Source organism: Oncorhynchus clarkii, chromosome 7, assembly GCF_045791955.1.
Source record: "Oncorhynchus clarkii lewisi isolate Uvic-CL-2024 chromosome 7, UVic_Ocla_1.0, whole genome shotgun sequence".
Taxonomy (NCBI): Eukaryota; Metazoa; Chordata; class Actinopteri; order Salmoniformes; family Salmonidae; genus Oncorhynchus; species Oncorhynchus clarkii.
Window position 1 is genome coordinate 80,058,734 of NC_092153.1, and position 14,905 is coordinate 80,073,638.

A 14,905-nucleotide genomic window follows, 5' to 3' on the forward strand; every position below is an offset into this window, starting at 1 on the left:
GTGGGATGGAGTTCAGACCAGGGCTGTTGCGTTTGGATGGAGTTCAGACCAGGGCTGTTGCGGTGGGATGGAGTTCAGACCAGGGCTGTTGCGGTGGGATGGAGTTCAGACCAGGGCTGTTGCGGTGGGATGGAGTTCAGACCAGGGCTGTTGTGTTGAGATGGAGTTCAGACCAGGGCTGTTGCGGTGGGATGGAGTTCAGACCAGGGCTGTTGCGGTGGGATGGAGTTCAGACCAGGGCTGTTGCGGTGGGATGGAGTTCAGACCAGGGCTGTTGTGGTGGGATGGAGTTCAGACCAGGGCTGTTGTGGTGGGATGGAGTTCAGACCAGGGCTGTTGTGGTGGGATGGAGTTCAGACCAGGGCTGTTTTGGTGGGATGGAGTTCAGACCAGGGCTGTTGCGGTGGGATGGAGTTCAGACCAGGGCTGTTGCGGTGGGATGGAGTTCAGACCAGGGCTGTTGCGGTGGGATGGAGTTCAGACCAGGGCTGTTGCGGTGGGATGGAGTTCAGACCAGGGCTGTTGCGGTGGGATGGAGTTCAGACCAGGGCTGTTGCGGTGGGATGGAGTTCAGACCAGGGCTGTTGTGGTGGGATGGAGTTCAGACCAGGGCTGTTGTGGTGGGATGGAGTTCAGACCAGGGCTGTTGTGGTGGGATGGAGTTCAGACCAGGGCTGTTTTGGTGGGATGGAGTTCAGACCAGGGCTGTTGCGGTGGGATGGAGTTCAGACCAGGGCTGTTGCGGTGGGATGGAGTTCAGACCAGGGCTGTTGTGGTGGGATGGAGTTCAGACCAGGGCTGTTGTGGTGAGATGGAGTTCAGACTAGGGCTGTTGCGGTGGGATGGAGTTCAGACCAGGGCTGTTGTGGTGGGATGGAGTTCAGACCAGGGCTGTTGTGGTGGGATGGAGTTCAGACCAGGGCTGTTGCGGTGGGATGGAGTTCAGACCAGGGCTGTTGTGGTGGGATGGAGTTCAGACCAGGGCTGTTGCGGTGAGATGGAGTTCAGACCAGGGCTGTTGCGGTGGGATGGAGTTCAGACCAGGGCTGTTGCGGTGAGATGGAGTTCAGACCAGGGCTGTTGCGGTGGGATGGAGTTCAGACCAGGGCTGTTGCGGTGACCGTATTACCGCCACGGAGTCATGAAGGCAGTCAAATTCCACTTACATAGATGACATTAAGCACATTAATATGCTTTACAAGGGGTGTAGAGCCTAACTGGCAAACATAAGCAGCGCATGAGTTTCAAATTTGGGGAAGATCATTTTCACCATTAAAAATGCACCTTTATAATAAAAGCATTACCTTCATAATCACATTGATGGTCACTTTTGATAATGGTGTTTTCCGCTAATGGAACATTCAAGCTTATAGCCTAATAACATGTGTGCATTACTGTGCTAATAATGTGAACAAATAGCCTCATAGTTTATCGACATTTTATGCTAAACTTCTGAACTGTTCCGTCAGCCACATTCTGTAAAATATATATTTTTTTATGTTTGTGGTTGTATTAATTTGGGCTCTTTCGCATCCCACAACTGTCCCAGACTGTTTGGAATATTTATTTCTCCCACAGAATAGGTCGACATTTGTACTATGGGGGATTGTAGATTGACATAGGCTAGTGCTTTTCCTGTTCGTTAAGCCTACTCATCTTGTTGTCTGATGACATATGCACCTCTGAATTGGATAAGGACACGCGCAGTTGCGTCACTGATGTGTCGCTCTTCACTTATAGCCTGTGAGATAGACCTGATCATGTGACAGAGGTGATTCGGAGCGCTCAGCACTCTGGGAGAGGGGCACAAAGACCACTTCCTGCAAAAGGAATGGATTTTTTGGGGGGATACATTACGGCCACACAAAGGGGATTCCGCCGTGTAATTCTAGGCATTATCAAGCGCTTGTCAAATTGTGAATGAGAGAACTGTGTACAGCACAAAGACAAAGCAGAGGTCTTTCAAGTGACTTTATTCACACCATCATTAGAGTCTCATCATGCAGACTTACAATGTGAAAACACATACATCAAAACACATAGCCCAATGTTTGTAGAACAACTAAAGTTACATTAAGAACTCTAAATTAAGCATATAGTAGGACCTGTTTCTAAGCAAATCATGTCTGTTAAATGAACTAGTGTAAAAGGTAAAAAAATATATAAAAAATAAAAGCAAAACAGTCAAGGGACACACACACACACACACACACACACACACACACACACACACTGTATAAATACATACAATAAATACATCTGAAATGATGTCAACAAATATATTGCAGATATACAACAACAAGTGGATTGGAGCTGTAGCAGCTACAGACAGCGATGAACAGGAGAAGTGGTGTTGTGTTAGCAGCTACAGACAGCGATGAACAGGAGAAGTGGTGTTGTGTTAGCAGCTACAGACAGCCATGAACAGGAGAAGTGGTGTTGTGTTAGCAGCTACAGACAGCGATGAACAGGAGAAGTGGTGTTGTGCTAGCAGCTACAGACAGCGATGAACAGGAGAAGTGGTGTTGTGCTAGCAGCTACAGACAGCGATGAACAGGAGAAGTGGTGTTGTGTTAGCAGCTACAGACAGCGATGAACAGGAGAAGTGGTGTTGTGTTAACAGCTACAGACAGCGATGAACAGGAGAAGTGGTGTTGTGTTAACAGCTACAGACAGCCATGAACAGGAAAAGTGGTGTTGTGTTAGCAGCTACAGACAGCGATGAACAGGAGAAGTGGTGTTGTGCTAGCAGCTACAGACAGCCATGAACAGGAGAAGTGGTGTTGTGCTAGCAGCTACAGACAGCCATGAACAGGAGAAGTGGTGTTGTGCTAGCAGCTACAGACAGCCATGAACAGGAAAAGTGGTGTTGTGCTAGCAATTAGGGAAACACAAGATCAGCAAATCGACACCTTTTAGGACATCGTCCATGTTGCCGTGGTGGTGAATGGAGAGGGAGTACACTGGATGGCACGGCATCAGTCTACCGTTGACGGACTGCCGGATGGAGGGAAGGAGAGATGGAGGAATGATGAGAGAGAGAGAGGGAAGGAGGGATATAGGGAAGGTGAGATGGAGGAATGATGAGAGAGAGGGAAGGAGGAATATAGCGAAGGTGAGATGGAGGAATGATGAGAGAGAGAGGGTAGGAGGGATGTAGGGAAGGTGAGATGGAGGAATGATGAGAGAGAGAGAGGGAAGGAGGGATGTAGGGAAGGTGAGACGGAGGAATGATGAGAGAGAGAGAGGGAAGGAGGGATGGAGGGAAGGAGAGATGGAGGAATGATGAGAGAGAGGGAAGGAGGGATATAGGGAAGGTGATGGAGGAATGATGAGAGAGAGAGGGAAGGAGGGATATAGGGAAGGTGAGATGGAGGAATGATGAGAGAGAGGGAAGGAGGGATGTAGGGAAGGTGAGATGGAGGAATGATGAGAGAGAGGGAAGGAAGGATATAGGAAAGGTGAGATGGAGGAATGATGAGAGAGAGAGGGATGGAGGGAATGTGAAGGAGGAATGATGAGAGAGGGGGAAGGAGGGATATAGGGAAGGTGATGGAGGGAAGGTAATGGAGGGAAGGAGGGATATAGGGAAGGTGATGGGGGAAGGTGATGGAGGGAAGGTGATGGAGGGAAGGTGATGGAGGGAAGGAGGGATATAGGGAAGGTGATGGAGGGAAGGTGATGGAGGGAAGGAGAGATATAGGGAAGGTGATGGAGGGAAGGTGATGGGGGAAGGTGATGTAGGGAAGGTGATGGAGGGAAGGTGATGGGGGGAAGGTGATGGAGGGAAGGTGATGGAGGGAAGGTGATGGAGGAATGATGATGAGAGGGAAGGAGGGATATAGGGAAGGTTATGGAGGGAAGGTGATGGAGGGAAGGTTATGTAGGGAAGGTGATGGAGGGAAGGTGATGGAGGGAAGGTGATAGAGGGAAGGTGATGGAGGGAAGGAGGGATATAGGGAAGGTGATGGAGGGAAGGTGATGGAGGGAAGGAGGGATATAGGGAAGGTGATGGAGGGAAGGTGATGGAGGAATGATGAGAGAGAGGGAAGGAGGGATATAGGGAAGGTGATGAAGGGAAGGAGCGATATAGGGAAGGTGATGGGGGGAAGGTGATGGAGGGAAGGTGATGGAGGGAAGGAGGGATATAGGGAAGGTGATGGAGGGAAGGTGATGGAGAGAAGGTGATGGAAGGAAGGTGATGGAGGGAAGGTGATGGAGGGAAGGAAGGATATAGGAAAGGTGATGGGGGAAGGTGATGGAGGGAAGGAGGGATATAGGAAAGGTGATGGAGTGAAGGAGGGATATAGGGAAGGTGATGGAGGGAATGAGGGATATAGGGAAGGTGATGGAGGGAAGGTGATGGAGGGAAGGAGGGATATGGGAAGGTGATGGAGGGAAGGTGATGGAGGGATGGTGATGGAGGGAAGGAAGGATATAGGAAAGGTGATGGAGGGAAGGTAAAGGAGGGATCTGACAGACTGATAGGTCTCTGTCTTTATTAACAAAGTCATGCAGTAGGTCCAGATTTCTTCCCATCTGACTAACCATTCGCTAAGAGAACTTAGACTTTACATATTTAGTCAGGCTATGAGTCATGAAATTAATTTTCCTCTCCCTCTACACCCTCTCTTTCCCCTCCTCTCCATCTACCCAGCCCCTCCTCTCCCTCTACCCTCCCCTCTTTCCCCTCCTCTCCCGCTATACACCCCCTCTTTCCTCTCCTCTCCCTTTACACCCCTTCTTTCCCCTCCTCTCCATCTACCCAGCCCCTCCTCTCCCTCTACCCTCCCCTCTATCCCCTCCTCTTCCTCTACCCCCTGTCATGATGTTGGCCTGGGGGTAGGTTTATGACAGTCATAAATACCTCTCCCCCCCTTTTCCTCTCTCTCTACCCTACTGATGTGACATTTGAAAATCTCTTGGTTAACATAGAGATTCTGGGAACATCAGTAGGAGGGGGTAAATCAACTATATTCTGGTAATCCGATCAATTGAACATATGCGGTGGTACTTAATGAATATGATGTCAGTTTGGTTGTCATCTAAGACATTCTCATCAATGATAGGATGACATAAACTCTACAGTGGAAAGTCGGCACATTGTAGTTATCGGATTCACATGGAATTGTTGTTCAATTTAAATGTTTGAATATAAAAATGTTGGTGAAAATATTAAATGTAATTTTAGCTTCCAAATGAGAGATTTGGGTTTTCATAAGGTTAGGGCTCTGCTCAACTCATCCCTATCACTTTTCAGACACACCCTTCTACCTCCACTATATAAAGCTTTGACGAAAATGTAACCTCCTGTTCCGAGGATGTGAGGACAACGTTAAAAGAACCAACATGTCAGCTGTTCTGGGGACATTAGGATGACGATCCGATGTCAGAATGGTTCAGATAATAACTACAGAACGAAGCCATCCTCAGCGTGACCTTTGGATGCGAATGGTATGAACTTTGAACTCTTATTCACTACAGAAGTGAAACCTCCTAGCCGTTGAGTTAGCAACAGCAGCTGAAAACGTGGGCTAGGAAAGAACAGACAGTAACGACGTTACTACAACGTATCCAATTTACCAGCAGAGACATTCTTCAAAGGACAAAGGATTCTGTTGGGCAACACGGCCTTCCATCTACCACCAACCTACCGAAGCGCAGCTCAGAGTAAATATTTATTGCATTTTCCTTTTCCAAATGGGCGGTAATTTAGAATGCATAAGATACTGTATTTACGATAGCCCAGCTTCTTCCTTTTGTTCCTCAGTCTTCCCGCTCTTTCACTCAACCCCAGTACCTTTTATTTTGTGTAACAAGCTGTCATATCTGTTCCGTCCGCTAGGGACGTTTTCCTTTATGATATAATTTGTAATCAAGGTATGATTAATTCTGTGTATATGTAATTCTGTGTGATTAGTTAGGTATTTAGTAAATAAATAATTAAACCCAATTTTGTATTGCTGATTCAACTTGTTAGCCAGGGTTCGTGAAGAATTTACAACTTTCAGATGACACTGAAATAAGTTGATGAGTAATATTGACTGCTATTGATGTAAAATATTACTAGGTCTTTAAGAGTTTATTTGGAAGATAACAGCACTATAAATATAATTTTGTGGTGCCCCGACTTTCTAGTTAATTACATTTACATGACTAGCTTAATCAGGTAATATTAATTACAGAGAAAGGATTTTATAGAATAGCATGTCATATCACTTAATCCGGCATAGCCAAAGACACGACACCCCCCTCTATCTCCTCCTCTCCATCTACCCTCCCCTCTATCCCCTCCTCTCCCTCTATCTTCCTCTATCCCCTTCTCTCCCTCTACCCAATCTATCCCCTCCTCTCCCTCTACCCCCCTCTATCCAGTCCTCTCCCTCTACTCCCCTCCTCTCCCTCTACACCCTCTAGCCCCTCCTCTCCCTCTACCCCCTCTATCCCCTCCTCTCCCTCTACACCCTCTAGCCCCTCCTCTCCCCCTACCCCCTCTATCTCCTCCTCTCCATCTACCCTCCCCTCTATCCCCTCCTCTCCCTCTATCTTCCTCTATCCCCTTCTCTCCCTCTACCCAATCTATCCCCTCCTCTCCCTCTACCCCCCTCTATCCAGTCCTCTCCCTCTACTCCCCTCCTCTCCCTCTACACCCTCTAGCCCCTCCTCTCCCCCTACCCCCTCTATCCCCTCCTCTCCCTCTACCCCCTCTATCCCCTCCTCTCCCTCTACACCCTCTAGCCCCTCCTCTCCCCCTACCCCTTCTATCCCCTCCTCTCCCTCTACCCCCTCTATCCCCTCCTCTCCCTCTACCCCCTCTACCCCCTCCTCTCCCTCTACCCCCCTCTAGCCCCTTCTCTCCCCCTACCCCCCCCCCCTATCCCCTCCTCTCCCTTCTCCTCGATCCCCCCTCTCCCTCTACACCCTCTATCCCCTCCTCTCCCTCTAACCTCTCCTCTATCCCCTCCTCTCCCTCTACCCTCTCCTCTATCCCCTCCTCTCCCTCTACCCCCTCTATCCCCTACTCTCCCCCTCCTCCCTCTATCCCCTCCTCTCCCTCTCCTCCCCCTATCCCCTCCTCTCCCTCTACCCTCTCCTCTATCCCCTCCTCTCCCTCTACCCTCTCCTCTATTCTCTCCTCTCCCTCTATCCCCTCCTCTCCCTCTACCCTCTCCTCTATCCCCTCCTCTCCCTCTATCCCCTCCTCTCCCCCTACCCCCTCTATCCCCTCCTCTCCCTCTATCCCCTCCTCTCCCCCTACCCCCTATATCCCCTCCTCTCCCTCTACCCTCTCCTCTACCCCCTCCTCTCCCTCTATCTCCTCCTCTCCCTCTATCCCCTCCTCTCCTCCCTCTATCCCCTCCTCTCCCTCTATCCCCTCCTCTCCTCCCACTATCCCCTCCTCTCCTCTCTCTATCCCCTCCTCTCCTCCCTCTACCCCCTCCTCTCCTCCCTTTATCCCTCCTCTCCCTCTATCCCCTCCTCTCACTATCCCCTCCTCTCCTCTCTCTATCCCCTCCTCTCCTCTCTCTACCCCCTCCTCTCCTTTCCCCAGAGGAGTCACTATACCCGCTAGACTGTCGCCTGCCAGCTTACCACCATGGTGAGGTAAATATCTCTAGCCCAGCTGTCACACACACACACACACACACTTACACTTACACACACACTTACACTTACACACACACACACACACACACACACACACACACACACACACCCTCCAGGCCTTCCTAGGTTATGCTACTATCCATCTACTTGTTCATTGACTCTTTCAGCCCTTATCGATTACTTTAAGAGGATGCTGGTCCTGTTCTTAATCACCTTCTGTGTTTCAGAGCCCTTTTAATTCCCTATAGCACGCTGACACTAAATTATCAGAATCTTATGTGTCCTGTCTGTGTCCTGCGTGCCTGTACGTGTGCGTCCTGCATGTCTGTACGTGTGTGTTCTGCGTGCCTGTATGTGTCTGTCCTGTGTGCCTGTATGTGTCTGTCCTGTGTGCCTGTATGTGTCTGTCCTGTGTGCCTGACTCATCCCTACAGGTAGGTGTAGCCATGAGGAGAGAACTCATCCCTACAGGTAGACATAGCCACAAGGAGAGGACTCATCCCTACAGGTAGACATAGCCATGAGGAGAGGACTCATCCCTACAGGTAGACATAGCCATGAGGAGAGGACTCATCCCTACAGGTAGATGTAGCCATGAGGAGAGGACTCATCCCTACAGGTAGACGTAGCCATGAGGAGAGGACTCATCCCTACAGGTAGACATAGCCATGAGGAGAGGACTCATCCCTACAGGTAGAAAGAGCCATGTGTACTCCCTGCAAACCAAAATTGGTTCCGTGAAAGTTCCCAGGACATTCGTTAATTAAGTTGCGGAAAATGTTCTCATAACATAAAAGCTGTCCAATTGTGCTGATGATTATACAATGTTTGCACAAAACATTTACCCGATGTTGCAAGAATGTTCCCTCTAGCATTTACTTCCAGCAGTATGTTCTAACAACATTACTGGTACATTGTATAATTACATTATTATTATTATTATTATTACATTATTACATTACCTGGAAACCTAATGAGAACGTTTTGGGAATGTTCTGTGGAGGTTGTTAGAGAGGTTCGACATTTTAATGGATATTAGGAAAACATTTCATTTAAAATGGACAAAAAAAAGTATCAAACAAAAACATTTTGTGACCAAAAAAACATTATTTGGGGCCTCCTGGGTGGCGCAGTGGTCTAAGGCACTGTCCTGCAGCGCCAGCTGTGCCACCAGAGGCTCTGTCGCAACCGGGAGGTCCGTGGGGCGACGCACAACTGGCCTAGTGCCGTCCGGGTTAGGGTGGGTTTGGCCGGTAGGGATGTCCTTGTTTCATCGCGCACTAGCGACTCCTGTGGCGGGCTGGGTGCAGTGCAGGCTAACCAAGGTCGCCAGGTGCACGGTGTTTCCTCCGACACATTGGTGCGGCTGGCTTCCGGGTTGGATGTGCACTGTGTTAAGAAGCAGTGTGGCTTGGTTGGGTTGTGTTTTGGAAGACGCATGACTTTCGACCTTCGTCTCTCCTGAGCCCGTACGGGAGTTGTAGCGATGAGACAAGATAGCAACTGCTAACAATTGGATACCATGAAATTGGGGAGAAAAGGGGGTAAAATAAAAAATAAAAAAAATTCATTATTTGAATGTTTTTGGGATGTTAACCTGTTGCGACGACCAAACCCGGATCCGGGATTCTATTTATAGACCTAAGCTCATTACCATAACGCAACGTTAACTATTCATGAAAATCGCAAATGAAATGAAATAAATATGCTATCTCTCAAGCTTAGCCTTTTGTTAACAACGCTGTCATCTCAGATTTTCAAAATATGCTTTTCAACCATAGGAAAACAATCATTTGTGTAACAGTAGCTAGCTAGCGTAGCATTTAGCGTTAGCATTAGCGTTAGCATTTAGCAGGCAACTATCACAAAAACAAGTAAAGCCTTCAAATAAAATAACATACCTTTGAAGAACTTCTGATGTTTTCAATGAGGAGACTCTCAGTTAGATAGCAGATGCTCAGTTTTTCCAAAAAGATTCTTTGTGTATTAGAAATAGCTCCGTTTTGTACATCACATTTGGCTACCAAAAAAAAATAAAAAAAAGCCCTCAAAACGCGAACTTTTTTCCAAATTAACTCCATAATATCGACTGAAACATGGCAAACGTGGTTTAGAATCAATCCTCAAGGTGTTTTTCCACATATCTCTTCAATGATATATCCTTCGTGGAAGCCTGGTTTCTCCTTGCTCTCAAATGGAAAAATAATTGCACCTGGCTTTGCGCTCCAATTTCGACGCAGGGACACCAGGCGGACACTTGGAAAATGTAGTCTCTTATGGTCAATCTTCCAATGATATGCCTACAAATACGTCACAATGCTGCAAACACCTTGGGGAAACGACAGAAAGTGTAGGCTCATTCCTTGCGCAATCACAGCCATATAAGGAGACAATGGAAAACAGAGCTTCAGAGATTCTGCTCATTTCCTGGTTGACGTATCATCTTGGTTTCGCCTGTAGAATGAGTTCTGGGGCACTTACAGACAATATCTTTGCAGATTCTGAAACTTCAGAGTGTTTTCTTTCCAAAACGGTCAATAATATGCATAGTCGAGCATCTTTTCGTGACAAAATATTGCGCTTAAAACGGGAACGTTTTTTATCCAAAAATGAAATAGCGCCCCTAGAGATCCAAGAGGTTAACATCCAAAATGTCAGAACCAAGTTCCCAGAACATAATGTTCTGGGAACGTTCCCAGTTTGCTGGGCTGACTCCAGTCTCGTCTGTCTAAATGACATGAGAGTACAGTTCTGTCTCCCTGTTAATGACATGATCCTCATGCCTATCCTACTGTGTGAGTGTATGTGTGTGTGTGTTTGTGTGAGTGTGAGTCTGTGTGATTGTTTGTGTGTGTGTGTGTTTGTGTGTGTCTGAGTGGGTGTGTGTGAGTGAGTGGGTGTGTGTGAGAGTGAGTGTGTGTGTGAGTGGGTGTGTATGTGAGTGTGAGTGTGTGTGTGTGTGTGTGTGTGGGTGTGTGAATGTGAGTGTGTGTGTCTGAGTGTATGTGTGTGAGTGAGTGGGTGTGTATGTGAGTGTGAGTGTGAGTGTGTATGTGATTGTGTATATGTATGTGAATGTGTGTGTGTGTGAGTGTGAGTGTATGTGTGTTTGTGTATGTGAGTGTGTGTGTGTGAGTGAGTGAGTGAGTGAGTGAGTGAGTGAGTGAGTGAGTGTGTGAGTGAGTGTGTGTATATGTCTGAGTGAGTGGGTGTATAAATAGCGGTAAAATGGGACCTCATGCCTCTCTTGTTCCTGGCTGGTCTTACGAGACAGGAATGTGTCTGTTTCCCAGAAAACACCACTCTGACCATCTGGTCTGTTAGCCCACTATGTGATCACACCTGAATTCAACAACAACAACAACTGTCTGTCTGTCTGTCTGTCTGTCTGTCTGTCTGTCTGTCTGTCTGTTTGTCTGTCTGTCTGTCTGTCTACTGGGTTCACTGAAAGGACAGTAAGACATTAAGACACAGAATTAGAGGGACGGTGATCTTCTTACCACAGAACTGAGATAAAGCTCATTCTGATTCTCCGCCCTCAACTCCTGACCTCTCTCTCTCTCTCTCTCTCTCTCCCTCTATCTCGCTCTCCCCCTCTCCCCCCTCTCTTGCTCTCCCCCCTCTCTCGCTATCTCTCTCTCTCCCCCTATCTCGCTCTCCCTCTCCCCCTCTCCCCCCTCTCTTGCTCTCCCACCTCTCTCGCTATCTCTCTCTCTCTCTCTCTCCCCCCTATCTCGCTCTCCCTCTCCCCCTCTCTTGCTCTCCCCCCCTCTCTCTCTCTCTCTCACTCTCTCTCTCTCTCTCTCTCGCTCTCTCTCCCCCCCCCCTCTAAACTTTCTAAACTCAAAGGGCTTTATCAGCATGGGTAAATTAAGTTAACATTGCCAAAGAAAATGAAATGAACAATTAAAAACTAGAACAGTAAACATTACACTCACAGCAGTTCCAAAAGAATAAAGACATTACAAATGTCTGTATATATACATATTATGTATATATACAGAGTTGTATATATACAGAGTTGTAACGATGTACAAATTGTTAAAGTACAAAAGGGAAAATAAATAAACATAAATATGGGTTGTATTTACAATGTTGTTTATTTTTCACTGGTTGCCCTTTTCTTGTGGCAACAGGTCACAAATCTTGCTGCTGTGATGGCACACTGTGGAATTTCACCCAGTAGATATGGGAGTTTATCAAAATCAGGTTTGTTTTCGAATTCTGTGTGGATCTGTGTAATCTGAGGGAAATATGTGTCTCTAATATGGTCATACATTTGGCAGGAGGTTAGGAAGTGCAGCTCAGTTTCCACCTCATTTTGTGGGCAGAGTGCACATAGCCTATCTTCTCTTTATAGCCAGGTCTGCCCACGGCGGCCTTTCTCAATAGCAAGGCTATGCTCACTGAGTCTGTACATAGTCAAAGCTTTCCTTAAGTTTGGGTCAGTCACCGTGGTCAGGTATTCTGTCACTGTGTACTCTCTGTTTAGGGCCAAATAGCATTCTAGTTTGCTTCCAATGTGTTAATTAATTAACTTTCTGTTTTCTCATGATTTGGTTGGGTCTAATTGTGTTGCTGTCCTGGGGCTCTGTGGGATATGTTTGTGTTTGTGAAAGAGCCCCAGGACCAGCTTGCTTAGGGGACTCTTCTCCAGGTTTATCTCTCAGTAGGTGATGGCTTTGTTATGGAAGGTTTGGGAATTGCTTCCTTTTAGGTGGTTGTAGAATATAACGTCTCTTTTCTGGATTTTGATTGGTAGAGTGTATCAGCCTAATGCTGCTTTCATGCATTATTTGGTGAACACAAGAGGATATTTTTGCAGAATTCTGCATGCAGAGTCTCAATTTGGTGTTTGTCCCATTTTGTGAATTCTTGGTTGGTGAGCAGGGAAATGAAAAGGGAAATGGGTTCTATAACTGATTCAAGTATCATCCCTACAGGTAGGCAGATCCTAATTGATATGTCAAATTGTATGTTCCTTGTCTCTCAGATTGTTCACAGCTTTGTGGAAGTTACCTGTGTTGCGATTGTTCACATTTTATTTAACCAGGCAAGTCAGTTTTGAACAAATTCCTATTTACAATGACGGCCTAAGAACAGTGGGTTAATTGCCAGGGGCAGAACAACAGATGTTTACCTTGTCAGCTTGGGGATTTGATGTTGCAACCTTTCAGTTATAAGTCCAACGCTCTACCCACTAGGCTACCTGCCGCCCCAGTCAGAGAGCAGAGGTATGCATAGTTTTTTGCGTGCTGTAGGGAAACGGTGTCTAGATTAAATTTGTATTTGTGGTCCTGGCAACTAGACCTTTTTTGCAACACCATTATTTTTGTCTTATTGAGATTTAATGTCAGGGCCCAAGTCTGACAGAATCTGTGCAGAAGGAGATCAAGGTGCTGCTGTAGGCCCTCCTTGGTTGGTGACAGAAGCACCAGATCATCAGCAAACAGACATTTTATTTCAGATTCTAGTAGGGTGAGGCCGGGTGCTGCAGACTGTTCAACTGCCCTAGCCAATTTGTTGATCCCCACGGCCACGTGGAAAGAAATGTGTGTTTTTGCCAATTTTAACCGCACACTTGTTGTTTGTGTACATGGATTTTATGATGGTTTATGTTTTTCCCCAAACACCACTTTCCATCAATTTGTATAGCAGACCCTCATGCCAAATTGAATCGAAGGCTTTTTTGAAATCAACAAAGCATGAGAAGACTTTTCCTTTGTTTGATTTGTTTGTTTGCTTATTAGGGTGTTTAGGGTGAATACGTGGTCTGTCATACAGTAATTTGGTAAAAAGCCAATTTGATATTTGCTCAGTACATTGTTTTCACTGAGGAAATGTATGAGTCTGCTGTTAATGATAGGATTTTCCTAAGGTTGCTGTTGACGCATATCCCACGGTAGTTATTGGGGTCAAGTTTGTCTCCACTGTTGCCGATTGGGGTGATCAGTCCTTGGTTCCAAATATTGGGGAAGATGCCAGAGCTGAGAATGATGTTAAAGAATTTTAGTATAGCCAATTGGAATTTGTTGTCTATATATTTGATAATTTCATTAAAGATGCCATTAACACCACAGGTCTTTTTGGGTTGGAGGGTTTTTATTTTGTCCTGTAGCTCATTCAGGGTAATTGCGGAATCCAGTAGGTTCTGGTAGTCTTTAATAGTTGATTCTAAGATTTGTATTTGATCATGTATATGTTTTTGCTCTTTATTCTTTATTATAGAGCCAAAAAGATTGGAGAAGTGGTTTACCCATACATTTCCATTTTGGATAGATAATTCTTTGTGTTGTTGTTTGTTTAGTGTTTTCCAATTTTCCCAGAAGTGGTTAGAGTCTATGGATTCTTCAATTACATTGAGCTGATTTCTGACGTGCTGTTCCTTCTTTTTTCATAGTGTATTTCTATATTGTTTTAGTGATTCACCATAGTGAAGGTGTAGACTAAGGTTTTCCGGGTCTCTATGTTTTTGGTTGGACAGGTTTCTCAATTTCTTTCTTAGATTTTTGCATTCTTTATCAAACCATTTGTCATTGTTGTTCATTTTCTTCGGTTTTCTATTTGAGATTTTTTGATTTGATAGGGAAGCTGTGAGGTCAAATATACTGTTAAGATTTTCTACTGCCAAGTTTACACCTTCACTATTACATTTTAACATTTTGTCCAGGAAGTTGTCTAAAAGGGATTGGATTTGTTGTTGCCCAATTGTTTTTGGTAGGTTTCCACACTACTTTCCTTCCATCTATAGCATTTCTTAATATTATTCAGTTCCTTTGGCTTTGATGCCTCATGATTGAATATTGCTCTGTTCAAGTATAGTGTGATTTTGCTGTGGTCTTACAGGAGTGTCAGTGGGCTGAATGTGAACGAGACTCTGGGTTGAGGTCCGTGATAAAGTTGTCTACAATACTACTGCCAAGAGATGAGCTATAGGTGTACCTACCGTAGGAGTCTCCTCGAAGACTACCATTGACTATGTACAAACACAGCCGGCGACAGTTGTCCTAGTTGTGCCTAGGGGGATATATGGGGGAGGGAATGCTGTCACCTCCAGGTAGGTGTTTGTCCTCCAGTGTGCTGAGGGTGTCAGGTTCTTGTCCAGTTCTCTCTCAATTCAATTCAATTCATTTCAAGGCACTTTATTGGCATGGGAAACATATGTTAACATTGCCAAAGCAAGTGAAGTAGATAATATACAAAAGTGAAATAAACAATAAAAATGAACAGTGAACATGACCCTCACAGAAGTTCCAAAAGAATAAAGACATTACAAATTTGGCCTATATGGACAGGG

The 14,905-nt window shown here is 46.0% G+C and overlaps 1 protein-coding gene across 2 annotated transcripts in view; it reads right to left on the reverse strand.

The window, feature by feature from the left end:
• LOC139413903 (poly(rC)-binding protein 4-like) overlaps positions 1-14,905 on the reverse strand; it is a 137,317-nt gene that overhangs the window by 92,687 nt on the left and 29,725 nt on the right. The window lies entirely within an intron of this gene.